Source organism: Temnothorax nylanderi, unplaced genomic scaffold (genome assembly GCF_030848795.1).
Source record: "Temnothorax nylanderi isolate EJ_2023f unplaced genomic scaffold, tnyl_v1.0 TNYL_tig0166_pilon, whole genome shotgun sequence".
NCBI classification, from domain to species: domain Eukaryota; kingdom Metazoa; phylum Arthropoda; class Insecta; order Hymenoptera; family Formicidae; genus Temnothorax; species Temnothorax nylanderi.
The window spans coordinates 150,792-170,000 of NW_027249228.1; the positions used below are offsets into that span (position 1 = coordinate 150,792).

At 41.5% G+C, this 19,209-nt stretch overlaps 1 protein-coding gene across 2 annotated transcripts in view; it reads right to left on the reverse strand.

Moving 5' to 3' along the window:
* The window catches only part of LOC139777845 (serine/threonine-protein kinase SIK3), a 196,087-nt gene that overhangs the window by 147,018 nt on the left and 29,860 nt on the right, over window positions 1–19,209 (reverse strand). The gene's annotated exons all lie outside the window — the stretch shown is intronic.

Genomic DNA, 19,209 nt, shown 5'->3' on the forward strand with positions numbered 1-19,209 from the left:
CACTGGCAAGAAGATCGAAAGTATCTCTATACCTTAAGCATCAAATTGAGTGGAGGCGCGATGGCCATATCTAAAAAACGGCTAAACGGATAAAATTTTTAATAGACTTAATCAATTGCTTAGCATTATATTATATGATAATAGTGTCTTTATTTTTTTCTACATTGCATGTTAATGGGAGATTTTTTAATATATAGGTATGTTAAAACCGGGTAATTTGGATTTAAGAAACGTCGTCACCATCGTTGTCGTCCTGGTGTCCCCTTATAAATCGAAATTTCAATACTCGCATACACCCTCACATACCTTCAAGCATCCTTTACACAGAAGTGTAAGAACTGACCTTTATCCACGCCTTCATTTGTCCACTCCTATCTTCCTCCTAACCACTCCAAACACCTTAATATATTCCGACACGTCTCAACGTAACCTAACATACCTTTACCTATCCACATCACCACTCATCCTACTCCCCCACCCTAAAACACCTCAATAAACTCTGACATGTCCCAACATAGCTCATCACATCCTTATCCACCCAAATACATTATCACCCATCTTCTCTCCCTCAAGCAAACCCCTCACTCTTATCAATCCAATTATATGTATATCATATTAAATCTGTATATTGTTAGTTTTAATGTCAGTTTTAACATTTCGAATCTTAATAGTTATAGTCAAAACTCGTGAGATTCTAGGGGCCTATTACGTATCATTTCACGAGGTGAAAATGCGAAAAGTGAGAAAATTCACTAGAGTATCTACGATTTCATTGGCCGAAATCTAATAAATCTGTTCACTTTTCGCATTTTTACCTCGTGAAAAGATACGTAATATATCTCCCTGAGCTCCCTGCTCAGAGAGCTGATTAGATTGCCACAATTCTAAAAGAATTTTTGCTCCGTGGAATTAATATTTTCCTCGGAGTTCTGGGTAGCGCCCCAAGAGTTCTGAAGATTATCTTTATAAATCATATCGTTAAAAGCAAAATTGAAAGAGTTCTCGTCGATCCTGTTAGCTGGATTGAGAAATTTTTAAGTTCAAAAAATTTTTTTGGGAAAATTAATGTTTTCTTCGAAGTTCTGGATATCTCAAAAGTTCTATCGAAATTAAGGGGATCCTATAGCAAAGGCCGAACTTCCTCGATGTCGATAATGTCAACATTTCTAATTCTGTTTTCTATGTTATATATCTATATCTGTCCTTGTCCGATTGCTGCGCCATCTCTCGCTACATGCAATACTGCTTATCCTACCAACCTGCATGTGCTTTTGCACATATAAAAGTTAAATACATACAACATTTCTTCTAGGCTTTCAATCTTAGTTTTAATTGCACGATATTGTTCTTAAATGTTTTCCCTAGGGCATACGTATCTCATTTTGTATATCTAAACTGCAGTATTTTTGTATTAAGCAAATATTGTCGTCAGTGACAGCTCTATGTGATCAAAATTTTAATTTTTTTTTTGTTTTTGATGTAAAATCAACCAGAGCGCCCTACATTTTTGTGCGTACTTTAATTCTGTAAAAGAATTTTGCAATTCCGTAAAGCCAATTAAAAGTTTAATGCACTTAATTAAATGTCGGTAACGACTGTCACTATAGAATCCCCTTAAGGGGATCCTAAAGCCGTCTGTAATACCGACAATCGTACTTTTCTCCTAATTTTTTATTGGCTTTATGGATTTGAAAAAATCTTGCACAGAATTAAAGTATGTGCTCTACTCTGTGGACGACCACCGATTTTGTAAAAAAATAAGTAAATAAAACAGTAAAAAAAAATCCACTTTAACAATAGGGGAGACCGGGGCCAAACCGCCAACGGGGTTAAACCGCCAACGGGGTTAAACCGCCAAATCAAATATCTCGGAACCTGTATATTGTGCGAACTCGCTATTGTTACGTCCTGCGAACTCCACGATTTCCCTTTTTCGCTTAAGTTCCTCTGCGCTCAGGATAGCCGTTAAGATTAGGATAAGGTAAACTAAGCACGGACGGTTGTCGATCGACGAGTGAGCCTTGATCCTTGCACATTCCTTTTCCTTTTTTTTTATAAGGGTAAAGTATCTGTTTACCTAGGCGCTTAAACGCAACCTTCCAAATGACGAATTAGTGACGGACGGGGCATACGTAACAGGATTTTCATCGGCTTTGTCAGGCCTAAAACTGAAAGAATGTAAACCTGGCGACTCGACGCGCCAAATGGGCCTTAATGGGTTGATGAAGATCTTTATTGCATCAAGCGAGCTTTCAAAATGCACGTACGATGTTTCCGGCAAGCGGAAACAAAGCCTGAGACGTGTCCGTAAATACACGTGGCGGAGTTTTTGCTTGCATTTAAGATTGAGAGGTGTGCATCGTCCGTCAACACTAAAAAAGAAACCCTAATAAAGGAGAAACCTAACCGAAAAACAAGTGAGTCACTGGAGGAAGCGATGGGTTGCACCCCCAATAAGGCAGTGGGGGCCTTACGAGGAGACTCGCCAATGAACAGTCGGAAAAATCGACAACCGTCTCTAAACTTCTAGGATAGGCAAAGACTTAAGAATCTAGCTCTTGGATGAGAAACATCTCGCCCAATAAGAAATCCTTCAGACAAAAATTAGAAACATCCCTCCAACCAGAAGTTCCCAAAAATGAAAACCTGACACATCCCACACGCGATTCACCCTTCCCATCCTTAGAACTTTCCTATATAAATCTCGACATCGCAGCACTTGCTCTCTTAGTTCAGCTTCTCTTCTGACGGTTCACCTCTTCGGCCCAGTTCAATTTACTTCGCCTCTCTTCCGTTTACGAACACTATCACATTCAAATCCGATCTCAAGTTTTAAGTTAAATTCTGTGCGTGGACTTAAACTCACCGAGTGTCGACGAGAGGCTATCCACAGGGCCCAAAGAGATCCAGCTAGTTACCCACGGGGCTCAAAAAGATTCAGCTGTTCTACTTTAGTTCGATCAGCACCAAGAAGTAAGTCCTCTACATACCTATTCACATACTGATATCGGGCCCCTTTTATCATTATCTTACCCCTTTTGTATTCACTCGAACACTCACGCGTTCGGGAAGTCCCTCGTTAAACATTAAACATTAACCCTTCCAACCCTCCAATTCTTTTCACTATTCCGAATTAGCCGATTTATCGGTGGATTCGGGGGAATCTCTATTGTTCCGAATTAGCCGATTTTTCGGTGGAGTCGGAATAATCTCTGTTCGTTGTTCCGAATTAGCCGATTTATCGGTGGATTCGGAATAGTCTCTATTGTTCTGAATTAGCCGATTTTTCGGTGGAGTCGGAATAATCTCTGTTCGTTGTTCCGAGTTAGCCGATTTATCGGTGGATTCGGAATAGTCTCTATTGTTCTGAATTAGCCGATTTTTCGGTGGACTCGGAATAATCTCCCTTCGTTGTTCCGAGTTAGCCGATTTTTTCGGTGGGCTCGGAATAATCTCTCTCTATTATTTCGAGTTAGCTGACTCGTCAGTGGATTCGAGGTATTCTTTTGATTTCTTTAATCTCCGAAACCCGAGGTGACTTCCCCACAGTTAAAGGACTTTAATATTTAACAATCCGCTAACTTGTAGTGGATTCGGGCTGTCCCACCCACAAGAGGTCGAAAAACGCCGCGAGACACGAAAGGAATCGTCGGAACAAGCGGGGACGAAGGGAGCTTGACATCCCGCAGGAATCGATCAACGCAGGTCCTCCGCGACTCGCCACTCCACCCCCTCCCCCAGCTTTTACAGAAGAACCCTGTTCTTCACAGCAGAATCGCCCCGTTTTCCCCCTTTCTCGCCCTGTCGTCCTGCCTTCTCGCCCTTTCCCCCCATCTTCTCGCCCTGTTTTTCGCGTGGTCCCCGTCAACCCCGATCCCGCCACCCTCCTCGAACCTCCCCACTCCCCCTCCTCTTCCCGAGGACCATCCCCGACTCCGTCGACCGCCTCGACCCTTGACACCCACGAGGAAATGGTCGGTCCCGAAATAGTGACCCTAGATTGACAATTATTATTTTTTTTTATCCATAAATTCTTGTCCCTCTGCTTTCACTCCCCAAATTTTTCTTTATATTTAGTTCTTAATGTCGACTTAAATTAGTTTCAAGTACTCATAAACACCGCACCCACACCTAACCAAATCATTATGCTATTCAATCCCGATCTCGATGTAATAATAGCGGGCAGGATGTCCACTTGCAAATAGATTTCCCCTCAAAAGGTCCTGCCCGATCGCCCCGCACTTTTGTTATACCCGCGAAGAATGCGCATACCAACTCTCCATTATATACATATACACATTTTACACTAACCCCTAGTTTATAAATATATTTTTTTTTTATACTAAATAACATTTTTTTTATGTCAAATAAATATAATTACTTATGTTAAAGACATCTCCATTCTTTCTTTAATTTAAGACCTCAATTACCACCCATCTCCCACTCGAAATCGCACGAGGTCCGATCCTAAGTTAAAGGGATTAAATTCCTTGATTTAAAAAGGGACCGACGATCGCACCGCTCACGGAAGGCGTCCTAGGGTCCCTGCGGACCCTGACCCTTCCAGAGTCATAAAAGTGCGTTCGGCTCGCGCCACGCGCCTCAGAGCGCGTACCTGCGAGCAGTATTCTTAAGCGTCTAGTTGCGTCCTTCCTTACCCCGACCCCTCTGGTTAGCCTTTCCTTCGCTTTCCCAGATTTTCTTATACTAATCCCGGGGTTGGACGTAACACTATTAACATTGTAAACGCTGCTTATGGTACCCATGCGACCAACGGAGTTTCGGCAGGTTACCTGCCGTGTTATGATTTTTACGAGGGCAAACGTGTTTTCGGAAGGTGAAAGTGAAATTTTCTGCGCGTGGAAATTTTGTAATATCTGCAATAATGTTTGCTCTCCAAATCTCGAGGTACGTGATTATAAAGAGTAATGCATGCTGAACACGAATCCAGTGTAGTTTTTTTCATTATCGTTGATGTCTAATATTTCGTGGGCGATCAAACCTGAAACTTATGTTTGGGGCTTATCCGCCAGTAAGCACCCGGGGCTGGTCCGCCAGTCTCGTCACTGTAGCGCGCCGGGCGCACGACTTCAGCTCACGGCGATTTCAGGTTAGGTTTCCCTCGAGCGTGATTCTGTCTTCCCTTGCACGTGCGTCAGTTTGTGTAGGAGGGAAATGGTACGCACGTATCGTCGCAAAACGGTGTTTTGGCCGACCGAAAAGATGGCGGACCGTTGTTTTCGAGATCGCTCACGCTCACGGCACGTCGGCGAGGTACGGCGGGGCACGGCACGGCTCTGAGATCCCGCGATTTCCGCGCGAGAGTTGACATGCCGCGCGCGCGGTAGATCGTCCCGACTCCCGGCCGCGGTAAATCGTCGTTGTTGGTCGTTGTGTCAGTGACAGTCGCGCGTGCGACCGCATCGTCCAGCGTTCGCCGCATCGTCTCGGCGTCATTGTCGCCGCCGTTGTAGTGGTGGTGGTGTCGGTTGTGGTCATCGTCGTCGTCGTCGTCGTCGTCGTCGTCGTCGTCGTCGTCGTCGTCGTGGTGGTGGTCGTGGCCGTTGTCGTGGTGGTGGTCGTGGCCGTCGTCGTCGTGGTGGTCGTGGCCGTCGTCGTCGTGGTGGTCATGGCCGTCGTCGTCGTCGTCGTCGGCGCGTCGAGGAATCGGCGCGAGGACGCCGTCGAGTCGGTAAAATGGTCGCGCTCCACCGCGAGCTTTTCTAACCCCCCTGTCGCTATTTATCGCTCCCCCGCGAGAAACGCGGCTTGGTTAGGTTGCTCGAGGGTCCGCGCTGATCCTATGGCACCGGAACGCCGTCACGCGTATTCCCCGTGGTTGCCCGCGTTGACAATGTGACGTGCCGTTGGGGAGTTTATGATTTGGTTAACCTCTGTATTCACGTGCCTAAATTGTTTTATGGAATAGGTAAAACAATTATTTTTTAATAATGTTTTGCATAAAAATTTTAAATAAATTTTTATATTTTTCTCTTAAAAAACAATTATTAAAATGTATCCTATCATTTTTCAGGATTAGATGTACGTATATGTATTAAAAATGCAGTGTGGCGGATTAGCCCCGGGGGGGTGGTGGTTCAACCCCGGCATTTTTGAGATTTCAATTTTTCCACCGTTGTCGTTTTTGCTCTATACCGGTTAAACAAAGCAACATAGATAAAAATTTCCTATATAAATTTTGTAGCTAAAGGTTCACTCTTTACAGTGGTATACCACATTTAACTAAAATTATTTATTTTGTTGTTAAAAATCGGCACCGAAAAAAAACTGGCGGTTTAGCCCCGGTCTCCCCCTATTTGCTTCGTATAAAAATTCTACAACTTGATGTTACAAAATGAGGGTGCAGGTCCATTCAGTAGACATCAAGGAATATCATACCGTTTGTAGAATTAGGCTGATTGTGAGACGCAAAACAAAAAAGTTAAACGGAAAGTACGATTACGTGAACGTAATGTACGTGATGACACCGGACCAGCAGTATTGCGTGTAGCGAGAGATGGCGCAGCAATCGAAACAAGGACAGATGCCTCTCGTTAGACAAGGGCAGATATAGGCCGGTAATATAGAAAATGATAGAAAACGAATTAGAACGGAATTAAAAATGTTCGACATTATCGACATCGAGGAAGTTCGGCCTTCACTATAGGATCCCCTTAAGGCCCGGGAAAAAAGGATTAGATCTGACCAGATCAAATTATATCTCAGCAGATCAAATTTTATCTGGTCAGACATGCTCAGATATGACTTCTCATGTCTGCGCAGATCTGGTCATATATGTTTATATATAACTATATATAACTACATATATATGGAGCGTAATCTGGTCTTCGACGGCTCGAGTCGGACCATATCTGCTCAGATCGAACCATATCTGTGATTGAATTTCATCGAAACAGTCTAGATCTGACTGTATCTGTTTAGATATAACCATATCTATACTCGAATGCGATCTAAAATACATTACATCTGACCATATCTGTCCAGATATAAGTCGAACTGAGGTTGTGTTTGATCAAAAACCGTTCAGGTCTGACGATATCTGGCCATGTTTAACTATAATAAATTAAATGTTCGATGATCGATATTCATTTAATGAGATATTTAAATATATAAATATGAATTTATTTATACGTAGCAAATTAAAAATATTTAATTATATATATTTGATATAATTATATAAAAATAATTTATGATAAAGATATAATTTGCAAAAAACAAGTTATTTTTTATAAACAAAAAAATGTTAGTTATTTGTTATAGAAGCATTTTCATCAATTCGCCTTATATCTAAAATACAAAGACAATCACAGAAATATAAGTTATTTCATACATTGTAAGCTTACCGATGATGGATAAACAAAAGTGAAATAATTCTCAATTTATTATATAATAGCTAGATTACATTAAAAATTTTGTTGAAGTTATTTGGAGATTTGCATAAATAATTACCAACTCGAATAAGAATTATTAGAGACTTTAAATTTTTTACTTTAATTAATAAGAATTTTTTACTGGTTATACAGAGTGTAACAAAAAGGTCTGGAATCGTTGTAAAAAAAAACAGAAAAAAATTATTTTAAATTTGATTGTATTTTGTAGACGCATTCAATTTTGCAAAATTGAAAATGTAATAAAAATTAATATTATTATTCGATTCCTTTCATTATTCTACATATAAAAGTATAAAAGTAAAGTTATCAAAAAGTGAATACTTTATGAGATATCTTATATTTTATATTAAAAATGTTATGACAAAATTTAAAATATTTCAGGAAATTCTTAACAAAAGAGAGTTTATCTTAGTGTTTTGAAAACGTCTCGACAAGGGTTACAAGAATATGACATACAAAGTAGGGGTCCCCATTTAAAGAACTCAATGTGACCTTGATGTAACTTTCCCAAGATTGTTCAAGGTCAAATCAATATCACCACATAATGGATAACTTGGTACCCTATAACTTTTGTATAAAACATTTCTTCCGAAAACGTCATCTTTCTGAGATAATTCAGTGTCCCGACCTTTTTGTTATACCCTGTGCAAATGTCGGATCATCTGATAGATGGCATTCGATGAGATCCGTTTCTCGTATTTAAACATGACAAACGATAGTATAAGAACGGTATATAAATCAAGTGTACGGTACAACTTATATCATTAGTTGTATCGCACGCTAATAATAATGTGGCACACAATTTCGAATTGAATCGATATATTTATGGTTTTATAACATTTTACATCTCTTCATAATTTTTAATTATATCTGAGCAGATCTGGATACATTCGATAAATAATTATATCTTGGCAGATCAAATTATATCTGGTCAGAGATCTGGTTATATCTGTTCAGATCTGGCCAGATAGAGACAATTTGCAGATCAAATTATATCTGGCCAGATCTGATGAACCAGATCTAGTCATATCTCGGCAGATCTAATTCTTTTTTCCCGGGGGCACAAAATCGATCCGAACTGAAATTAAAAAGTTATCGCCGATTTTCGAATCATGAAGAGTGAAGCTCCTCAAAACTTCGAACCGCTCTTTTTTTTTTAGTTAAATCGTTAGAACTCTTTTTCAAACCTATCAGGAATTTTAGAACTCTTTGGGGAAGAGCTAAAACTCCATTCAATTATATCAAAATTCCAAAATTGAGGCGCTAATGACTCCTGCACACGGGACGCGGAAACGCTGGTAAGCTGGGTGGTAAGCTGCGACGCGGTAGCAATAAATTTCTGATTCATACGGAAAAGTGACACGTTGATTGGTTACCGCGTCGTTTCTTGCCGCGCGGCAAGCGTTTCCACATCCCGTGTGCAGGAGCCATAACTTTACAGAGATTATTCATGTATATGTTACCGTTACAACCCGAATTCCGTCAATACCCGATTTAACTAGTCAAAACTAGTTTTATTAAAGGCCTTTCGACAATACCTACTAGTATTAACTGGTCAATTCTAGAAATAACAATGGACTGTCAGTGAAAACTAGATCTAACTGAAAAATCGATTTTTTAAAATATGTTAACAGTTTTTACTAGGCAAAACTAGTTCTCACTGAGTTGGGCCAGTTAAAAGTGTTGGTAATTGTTCAGAATAGGGTCTTTTCCGAATTTTGATATTTTTTATGTCAGTATTAAGGGAACTAATTTTCTATGTGTTTCAGTATTAAGGAGGTTCACCTATTAGTCGAAAGTCCACTTAGAGTCTTAATTTTTTTATATGATTTACATAAACACTTTACACAAATAATCCCAAAAGTTGAGCAATATTGACCGTATAGTTTTTTTGTAATAATATTCAGAAGTTGACCACTTTGAGCCTATCGCCTCATGAGAAACGGTCGCTCTGAGGTAAATGATCACTGATTTAATACACACTTAGCCAACTTAGGACTTTGAAAAACTAGCATTTGACAGATGAAACATCAAGAATTGCATAAAAACTTAAAAAATAGGATTTTACCGTGTGGATTTACAGTTTTATTCACAAAGTTTACTTTTACCTCGTGGGAGAAGGAAACGAGATTGCAAGAGAGTGCTGGAAGGAAATAAGAAAGAAGGTAAAGAAGGAAAAATCAAAATGGGAAGAGGAAAGAAGGAGTTTTTACGAGCGAAGAGGATATGCAGTCGAGGAGATAAAAAAGAAAAGAGGGGAGGGATGGAGCAGCATTGAAGATTTAACAAAAAGAGACAAGGACATTCAGATTCAAGAGAGAGACGAAAGGATAAGAGAGTCAAGGTACAACAAATGGTACAAGGAGGTAGCAGAAAACAGGAGGCCTGAATACCTGGAGAGAAAAGGGAAAGAAAAGTCTATGATTAGGATAGCGAGATTCAGAGTAGGAAATGAGATGAGAAGTGGAAGATACTGGGAGCCAATGGAAAAAACATGCTGCAGAATATGTGGCGCGGAGGCAGAGTCATGGGAGCATGTTTTAGAATGGTGCACAAGAGGAGAAGAAGGAGAAGAATTGGAAGGAATTAGCGAAAGAATTAAAAGAATACTAGACAGCAAGGGTGAAGGAGAGAAATGGATGGCGGACTTGGAAAGGAGAAGAAGGCAAGCGAGCACAGTGATAGCTAATCAGAGAGAATAAATAAATGATTTTTGTTTTCAGATACCACAGGAGGAGAGGAAAAAAGAAAGATGGAACGAAAGATGGAATGCAAAGGAACGATAATAATTGACAAGGAGGCGATAGAGATGGTAGCGGAAGGGCGAGTAGTGAAAATGATGAAGGACTTTAAGGAGGAGATAAAAGAACTGAAAGAGGAAGTAGAGAGGTTGAAAAGGAAGGTATACAGATTGGAGCAAAGCTCAGGTAAAAGGAAGAGGGACGAGAGTGAGGAGGAAAAGGATAAGGTATGTAAGAGAAAATGGTGGTACGAAGATGATGAAAAGAACGATGATGAAAAAAGAAGGAAGAATGTGATAATTAGGGTCGAGAAGAAGAGATGGGGAGGAAGTGATTCGAATTGGAATAAGGTGAATCAACTTTTCACAGAAGGACTTAAAGTGAGGGCGGAGGTGAACCAGATAGGGCAGAGAGGGGAATGGATAACAATTCTGGTAAAGATGAGAAGTGAGAAAGATAGGCGGAAAGTACTGGAAGCAAGGAGAAAAGAGGGAAGCAGAATGAAGGTGAAGATAGATGAAGATAAGTCGGTGGAGGAAAGGATCAAAGAAGGAAAGGAGAGGGAAAAGAGAAAGGAAAAGAAAAAGGAGGAAAGTGGGAGGACAAGGAGGTCGGCGGAGGACGAGATCGCAGAGAGGGTGGAGGAAAAACTGCTGATGGGCACGGACGAGGACGAAGCGGACCAGGAGGAGGGGACGGAGGGAAGGCACTAGAAGGGGTAGGGAGGGTAATAGTAGTATTGTAAGGTCGCCCAAAGGCCAAGTTTGGAATAAGTTAGGTTAAGGGTATATACGTAAAGGGTTGGGTACGTCCCTGTAAAACGCCATGTAAAATGTGTTATATGATATGTGTTTAATGATTGAATGTATAAGTGTAAAGGTTTTTGGGAACGTTTTCCTGAAAAAAAAAACGCCTTTCCAACCCCGGAAGGGGAGAGAATAAAGAATTGAATTGAATACTTTTACCTCGTGGATCGAATTAGTAATGACAGACGTTGCTATTGGCAACGCAACAGCTGATGCGAACTCAACCTCACAATGTTTAATCACTAATCATGAATCCACGACACGCAATCATCAATGTATTAATCATTTTAAGTCTTTAGTATTCTCTGACAATTGTTCATATAGGTTTTTATAAATTATTTGTGATTTTTCTTTTACTTTATAATGTTAGATAATAAGTACCTGACAACGATTCTCGAGTCGTTGACGCTCTCATACTTCGGCATATATTTGTTAATATTCTATACACTAATAATTTACGAATAATATAGCACATAACTAGCATCCACAATTCATTATACTAATATTGCATATAATTCGAGATCGCTGTAATGACATTATTATTCAATCGCATTTTTGACTCCAAAGTAATAGGCAAACCTCCTTAAGAGAATTAATTTTTTGATATGTGTATAGACAGTACACATATAGGCGGAGGAGAGGCTCCACCTGCGGCAGAGCCCCTGCCCCACATAAAGAAACTAATCTAACTCCAAGCCTATTTCAACCAAATTTTAATTTCAAGTTTTTAGAAATAGGCTTGGAGTTAGGTTAATATTTCATGTATCGTACGAGAAGCGTACTGATTGGCTACAAGATAGAGGATTCCTAGAAATTCGAGAATTTTTTTATCCTGCAGCTAATTAGCGCAGGCGCAACGCTCAGCCATTTCCAAAAAAAAAACAAAAAAAATGTAAGTGCACGATTACTACGTTGCCGATCCGAGCAATTTTTTTAAGGCAATGCGTAAGTTAAAAAAAATTGCCTTTTGAAAATGCGAATTTAAAAGAGAAAACAAAATTGTTGGTACAATAACTTTATTTTACACGAATAAACAGTTATTGCATGAAAAAATTAAAAAAAAGTGCGAGGGACAGAAATTGAACTCGGGTCGACAACGTAGTAATCGTGCATTTACATTTTTTTTCTCGGAAATGGTTGAGCGTTGCGCCCTATTCCTTTGCTCAAGTACTCTTCAGATAGAGTACTTATAGTATGTAAAAACGTTTTTCAATTTGGTGACCCCAAGTACGCGGTTTCCCCTTGTTAAATTAGTTTTTTTTTGTAAATATTTCCTTTTATACAGTCAGTCCCAAATGACTTTTGACCTTAACGTTGATCTCCAAGGTCACTGACCTTTCCCGTCGCTCGTTGTTTATAAAAAAAGTTATTAATAAAACAATTTGCTTACAAAACGAACAAAAGTATGTTGTGTGGGTGGACCAACTATTACTGCTTTAACAAAGCGGGTGGAAAAGTATATACGTGGATGCAACAAATTCCACCCCCCTGCGGGAGGCTCCACCTCCAAAAAAACTAACCTAACCCAATCCGATTGTTGTGTAAGTGGAAAAGTGTATGTGTAATCATATACTTGTAATCCACCCACACAACAATTAGGTTGGGTTAGGTTAGTTTTTTTAGGTGGAGCCCCCTGCAGGGGGGCGGAACCTACTGCATCCACGCATACACTTTTGCAACCACTTTGTTAAAGCAGGAGTTCATTATTACTTTTCCTTAGTTACAACTAATTTGACCTAAAAACGTGTTTTAACGTGAGTGTGCTTTGTTAAAACTCGTCAGAATGGGTATTAACTGAAAAATTTTTTAGGGACTACCGGTATTGTCAAGTACATTTGGTTATTTCTAGAATTGACCAGTTAATACTAGTATTGACGAAAGGCCTTTGATAAAACTAGTTTTGACTAGTTAAATCGGGTATTGACGGAATTCAGGTTATAACGGTAACATATACATATATCTCAGAAATATAAAGGTACCAAATATGTTACACATTGTGAAGTGTGTAAAAATACAGAAAAACTCCAAAAAGACAAGTGTCTCATACTTTATCATATATGAGATTATATATGAAATCATATGTGAAACAAAAGATTAATTAAGGATGTTCTGGAGACACGTCCCAACCAAAAGTATGCAGGAAATATTAAAAACACCGATATTAATTCTTCAGGGATCCAAAGACAAAAAAATGTACATAAATAGTTACGGCAAATCTAATAGAACGTAAAAGACGTAAATTTAGTGACTGTAAATAACTATTACTACTTTTTTTCCCCCCAAAAAAATCTCAAAAAAAATTTATAAATTGTTTCAAATTTTGTTGCTATATTTTTGTTTGTTGATGATTTAGTTATGTGTAAAATATTGGTAGCATTTTTTAATGTTTACACTTTTTTTCTGTAAAACTCAAATATTTAAAAATTGATAACTTTTTATCTAAAATGTGAATCAATCTGAAATTTGGTCCCAAACTTTGAAAGAGAATACAGAATATGATATTGAATTTTCATCAACTTTGTAGCATTTTGACAAACTCTCCAGAATGTCCTTAAGATAATATTATAAAACAGTAAATAGCACTTGGTCAGCGTATGTTGCATATTTATGTAACAATATAATGAGATGTTTATTGAAAAATGCAACAAATTAATCGCATTATTTAAAATAAGAAAAAACACTTATGATATTTTTAACAAATTAAAAATATCAGATATGTAATTATTAAGACATTAGTGTTTTGCATAATTACAAATTTAAAAGAATAGGCCATATAATATTCTAGAAAGACTTTGAAATAGATTTCAACTGCATAAATAAAAAGATATGGTAACAGAAATAAATACACACATTCCTGCATTTTTTCATATTCAAGATTTACAAATGGAAGCAAACAAAAAATGTATTAATAATTTATTAATAGACAAATTAAAAAATAATCAAATCAAAATCATAAGGCAATATAATATACAAAAAAGCAAGATTAGATAAATTAATTATTTTTTGAAATTAAGTTAAAGTTAATGGTTTATAAAATTAATTTAGTTACGTTAAAAGTTACATGAAAAAAAACCAACTGAGTTAAAAGTTGCATTAAGATTGAATTAACTTAAATTAAAATTTAATTTTTAAAAGCATTATTAAATTAGAATGTAATTTTATAAAATTTGATTACTCTAAATAATAAAACAATTACAATATAGATTATCAAATAAATTTAATGTTTTGTTTGTAAATTAAGTTTATATGAAACAACAAAGAAATTTGTTTTTTATATAGGAATGTATTTTTTCTTTTACAATTGTGAAAAACTAATAATAGTTGTAAGAATTTTTTGATAATTGTACAGGGTGTTTCCTAAGTGAGTACAAAAAATTAAAGGGGATATTCCATACCTTATTTTAGGAAGAAAAGGTCTTATAAACATATGCTCTAAACTGCTTCAGTTTCAATTACACACAGATAAATATAGTAATTTTTACATACACTGCGGTCAAAAGTTTGGATACAGCATTAAAAGCTAAATATTATTTAAAAAATTTACTTTTATTGATGTAGTTTGTATTTACATTAGAGGTAAATAATCATTTTGTAACACAAAAACTATAAAAAATTTAAGTAAAAAACAAAAATAACTTGAATCTAACTTTTAAAACTATTAAAACTATTTCTTTTCATCAAAAAAATACATCTTTGGTTTTAATGACTATTTTTACAAGTCATGTGGTATTCTCTCTGGGATGAATCAAGTACCTACAAAATCCATGCAGAAGTAAATTTTTGCATCATACCTACTCTTGTGAGCAGAAGTAAATATTCGCAAATATCACTCTTGTGATATTTCTGTGAATTCTTTTATCAGAAATCAGTAAGATACATATTTAATATAAAATTAATATTTAAAGATACATATTTAATATAAGTTATGACTAAATTAATTAATTAATAACAAAAAAGCTACTTTGAAAGTAAGGGATTTCTGCTAAGGGCCCTGGATACCCATGTCAGCCATCTTGAATCAAGAGATGAAATATGGACAATACTTACGAAAGATCTTAAATAAGAAGGAGTCACCGTACGATTGAATATAAGCGCTCAAATGAAAGATGAAAGCATATTGTATGTTTACCTGCTCATTAATTTGCTGGTCCTAATATAAAAAGTGTAGTAACAGTGCAATGAAAAATTGACAGCTGATGCGGTCGGCGTAGCACTGTTCTGGAAAATGGTTTATGGCACTTTATTGGATTATTATTTGAGGCAATGGACAGCACATTGACATAACCAACAAACTGAAGCTCAATAATGCACAATTTTTAGTACGATTAATGAGTTACTTTACCAATGAGATCTTCCGCAAGACAATTGTCCACTGTTTTCCGCCGCGAGCCACTCGAGAGTCGACAGGTGGGGCAAATGCACATAAGAAAAAGAACGTATCTGAGTGCACAGGTACGTGCTTTCTCTTGTGTGCGTTTCCCCCACCAGCCGACTCTCGAGTGACTCGCGGCTTAAATCTACTAGTTCTGTATCAAGCTACGAAGCTTCCTCCAGTAGGTGTCGTGCCACTCGACCGGTATATTTTCCGTGACTATCCAGGGGCCTTAAATATTTTTTTTTATTATAACACCCAAATTATAGGTGTATAGACAAGTGCATATCCAAACTTCTGGCCGGCAGTGTAGATATTAATGATTATCATAAAAAAATAAAATTTTAATTAACAAAAAATGCAAGTAATCTTGTACTTTATTTTGTGCTAGCCATGCCTGCATCCTTTTTGATAATTATACAGGGTGCTTCCTAAGTAAGTACAAAAAATTGAAGAGGACATTCCATACCTTATTTTAGAAAGAAAAAGTCCTATAAACATATGCCCTAAACTGCTTCGTTTTCAGAATATAAGGTGTCAAAATTGTAAAAAAAAAACAACAAGGAAAGGACTATACAAAAAGTAAACCCAAATGGGAAACTCATCGCAGCTCGACGAAATTTGGCAGAAACATTCATATTAGCTTCAGAATCATGATCTGTCCGGGCTCCCGCCGATGGAGCTCCTCGCGGAAAAGTACGTCTATGTGTTCTGGTGTACGCGAGAGGATGGGAGTAGTCATCACGGGCAGGGTCCGCGCGGCGGTGCGCCAAGAGGCCGCGACGGCCCTCCTCGCCAAGTGGCGAGAATATCTCGACAACCCCGCGTTGTCGGGCAGGAGGGTCGTCGAAGCCGTCCGGCCATGCCTAGATCAATGGGCGAGTAGGCGGGGACGTGGACTCACGTTCCACATGACACAGGTGTTCACCGGGCACGGCTGCTTCGGTGAGTACCTGTGTCGAATAGGAAAGGAAAGCACCACACAGTGCCACCACTGTGGTGACGACATGGACTCGGCGCAGCACACGTTGGCACACTGTCCAGCGTGGGCGGCAGAGCGCCGAGTCCTTCGCGCCAGCGTAGGGCGGGATCTCTCTCTCCCGGCCATAGTGGCAGCGATGGTCGGGGGAGAAGAGAAGTGGAGGGCCATGGCTAAGTTCTGCGAAACAGTCATGGCCACCAAGGAGAAAGCCGAGAGAATCCGGCGCGGAGAACGATCCGCGCCGGATCAGGTGGACAACGTGGACAGGGGGGGGGGTCTTCCTGCGGCCGCGAGGATTGCCTCCTCGCGGGCGTAGGCGGGGGCCCTCCGATCCCGCGCCCCAACAACCCATGGGCGTGGGATAACACAGATAATAGGGGGCGGGGGAGGAGAACGCGTTCTCCTCCCTGTGTGTATACCGCCCCCCTACTCTCTCTCTTCCCCCTTTTGGGGAGAGAGGATCGGAGCGGAGAGGAGTGGCTCTGGGTGATGGGACTACGTCACATCCCAGGGCCGGGAATCGCCTAACTGACGATGGGCGAGCCCAAGCTGGAGACAGCCTCTGGTCTAACCAGAGGACTGCGGGCACAATAGTGCCAGATCTCGGTCCGTGAGGGAGGGATGGTGAGCGAGTTCCCCCTCCACCGGGGGTTCCGTCTCGTGCCCTGCTTTCTCACGGATAGTGGGGGCCGGGGCTCAAACGGGGGTTCTTGAGCTTCGACCCCGCCCCCACCAACACCCGAGGGGGCGCTGTGGGGAGAGGTGGTGGCCACTCTCCGCCGCAACAAGATTCTTCCCATCACTGGAAACCCCCCCGGGGGTCACGACCCTTGGTGGGAAAGGTGCGTCATCGGTGGGTTCCTCGCAAGTCATGATTAAGTTCGTTCCCGGGGCACCCACCACAACGCCAGAGCGGGCCACTTGCGGGGGTTTTAGTGGGTAAGCTGCGCGCGTGTATCGTCCTCCGGGGCGGTATACGCGCGTAGAATCCCACACTCCCCTCGTCCTCTCCCCGGAGGCGAGGGGGTCTTCCCCTTCGGGGGCTATTGGGTAAATCAGGCTCTTTACGGGCCTGGGATTCCAGTAGTTGAAGATTTCCCCCGCGTAACAAAAAAGAAAGAATCATGATCTTCCACGGGAGGGGCGTCAAGGCATCACCCGGCCTGTTCCTGACAATAGAGGGGGTCCGCGTCCCCATAGAGGCCCACCTGAAACATCTGGGCCTCTGGTTGGACGACGCCAGGAGCTTCGGCGAACACTTCGCTCGCCTTACTCCCAGGGTGACGGGAGTGGCCAACAGCCTTTGTAGGCTGTTGCCAAATCTGGGAGGGGCGAGTAGCCGTGTCCGCCGACTATACGCGGGGACGGTCAACGCCGTGGCACTATACGGGGCCCCAGTCTGGGCCCCGAAACTGATGGCCACCGAATGCTTCAAGATGCAAATGCGTCGCGCTCAACGCGTGGTGGCCATCAGGGTGTCACGGACCTACAGGATCGTCTCCCACGCAGCGGCAACGATCCTGTCCGGGCTCCCGCCGATGGAGCTTGTAACAAACGCGCATGCGAAAGTTTACCGCAAGACACGCGAGCTGCAAAGGATGGGGGTAGTGATGACGGACAGGATCCGCAGGGCGGTTAAACTCCAGGCACAGACGGTCCTTATGGAAGAGTGGGAGAGATACGTCGACAATCCCACTCTGGCTGGGAGGAGGGTCGTCGAAGCCATCCAACCCTGCCTGTGGGACTGAAGGGCAGGAGGGGACTGTCATACCATCTGACGCAGGTGCTCACCGGGCATGGATGGTTTGGGGAGTTCCTGTGTCGGATCGGTAAGGAGTGGACCACGCAGTGCCACCACTGCAACGCGATCCTGGACTCGGCGCAACACACGTTGCAGTACTGTCCGGCGTGGGCAGAGGAGCGCCGAGTCCTCAGGAATCGCGTCGGGGAGGATCTCTCGCTCTCGGCCATAGTGGCAGCGATGGTCGAGAGCGAGGAGAATTGGTCGGCCGTAGCCTCCTTCTGCGGCCAAGTCATGGCGCAGAAGGAGGAGGCGGAAAGGGTCCGGCGCGGAGAGCGTCCGGACCCGAATCACCCCGAAGACAAGGGCCAAAGAGGCGCCTTTAGAAAACCGCGTGGGCGCCCTTCCAGAAGAAAAGGAACCCGCGAAAGGCGCCAACACCCTGCACCCACCCAGCAAAGGGAGGATAACAGCCAACGGAGGAAGGGACAGAGTAAAGTCCTCTCCCCCAAGAGAGGGTAAGTCGGTTCATGGCTGGAGGGCAAAGGCAGATTAGTTGCCTCGCAATGCCCGACGTGTGCTGGGTGATTTATTCGCTCCCGAGTGCGCATCAAAACAAAGTTTGCGCCTCTCCCCATGTCAACCAATCGGGTTGGAGTGCGGAGAGGCGCGGGGAGGGTCGGCCCGCGGGCGGGGGTTCCCAGTGGGTCGGCATAAACTCCCCACATAGGAGGGGTGGCTGAGGTGGTGGTGTCCCACCTCGGCCACGATAGAGGAGCAAGTCCCCGTCAAGTCAAGGCGGGGGCAAATGACCCTTATCGACAAAGGGGCACCGAGAGGCAAGCGCAGGAGGAGTGGCGGAAGGATATAGTTAGTTCCCGCCACCCCTCCACCAAGTGCGCAGAGGTGGACACCCGGTGGGGCTTTAGTCGGTAGAAGTCCGACATAACCGCCCGTCTCCTCCCCCGGGGGACGGGGGTATCCTATGAGGATTTCCCCACCAATATAAAAAAAAAGCTTCAGAATCATTTCGGAGAAAGAATTTTTGTTGACATTTGTCTAGAACGAAAGTGATAAAACGCACAAAAAGAATCGCGAGAAAGACAATAAGTGTGATTGTGAACAGCACCAGCGTGAAAAGGTAAAAAAATCAAC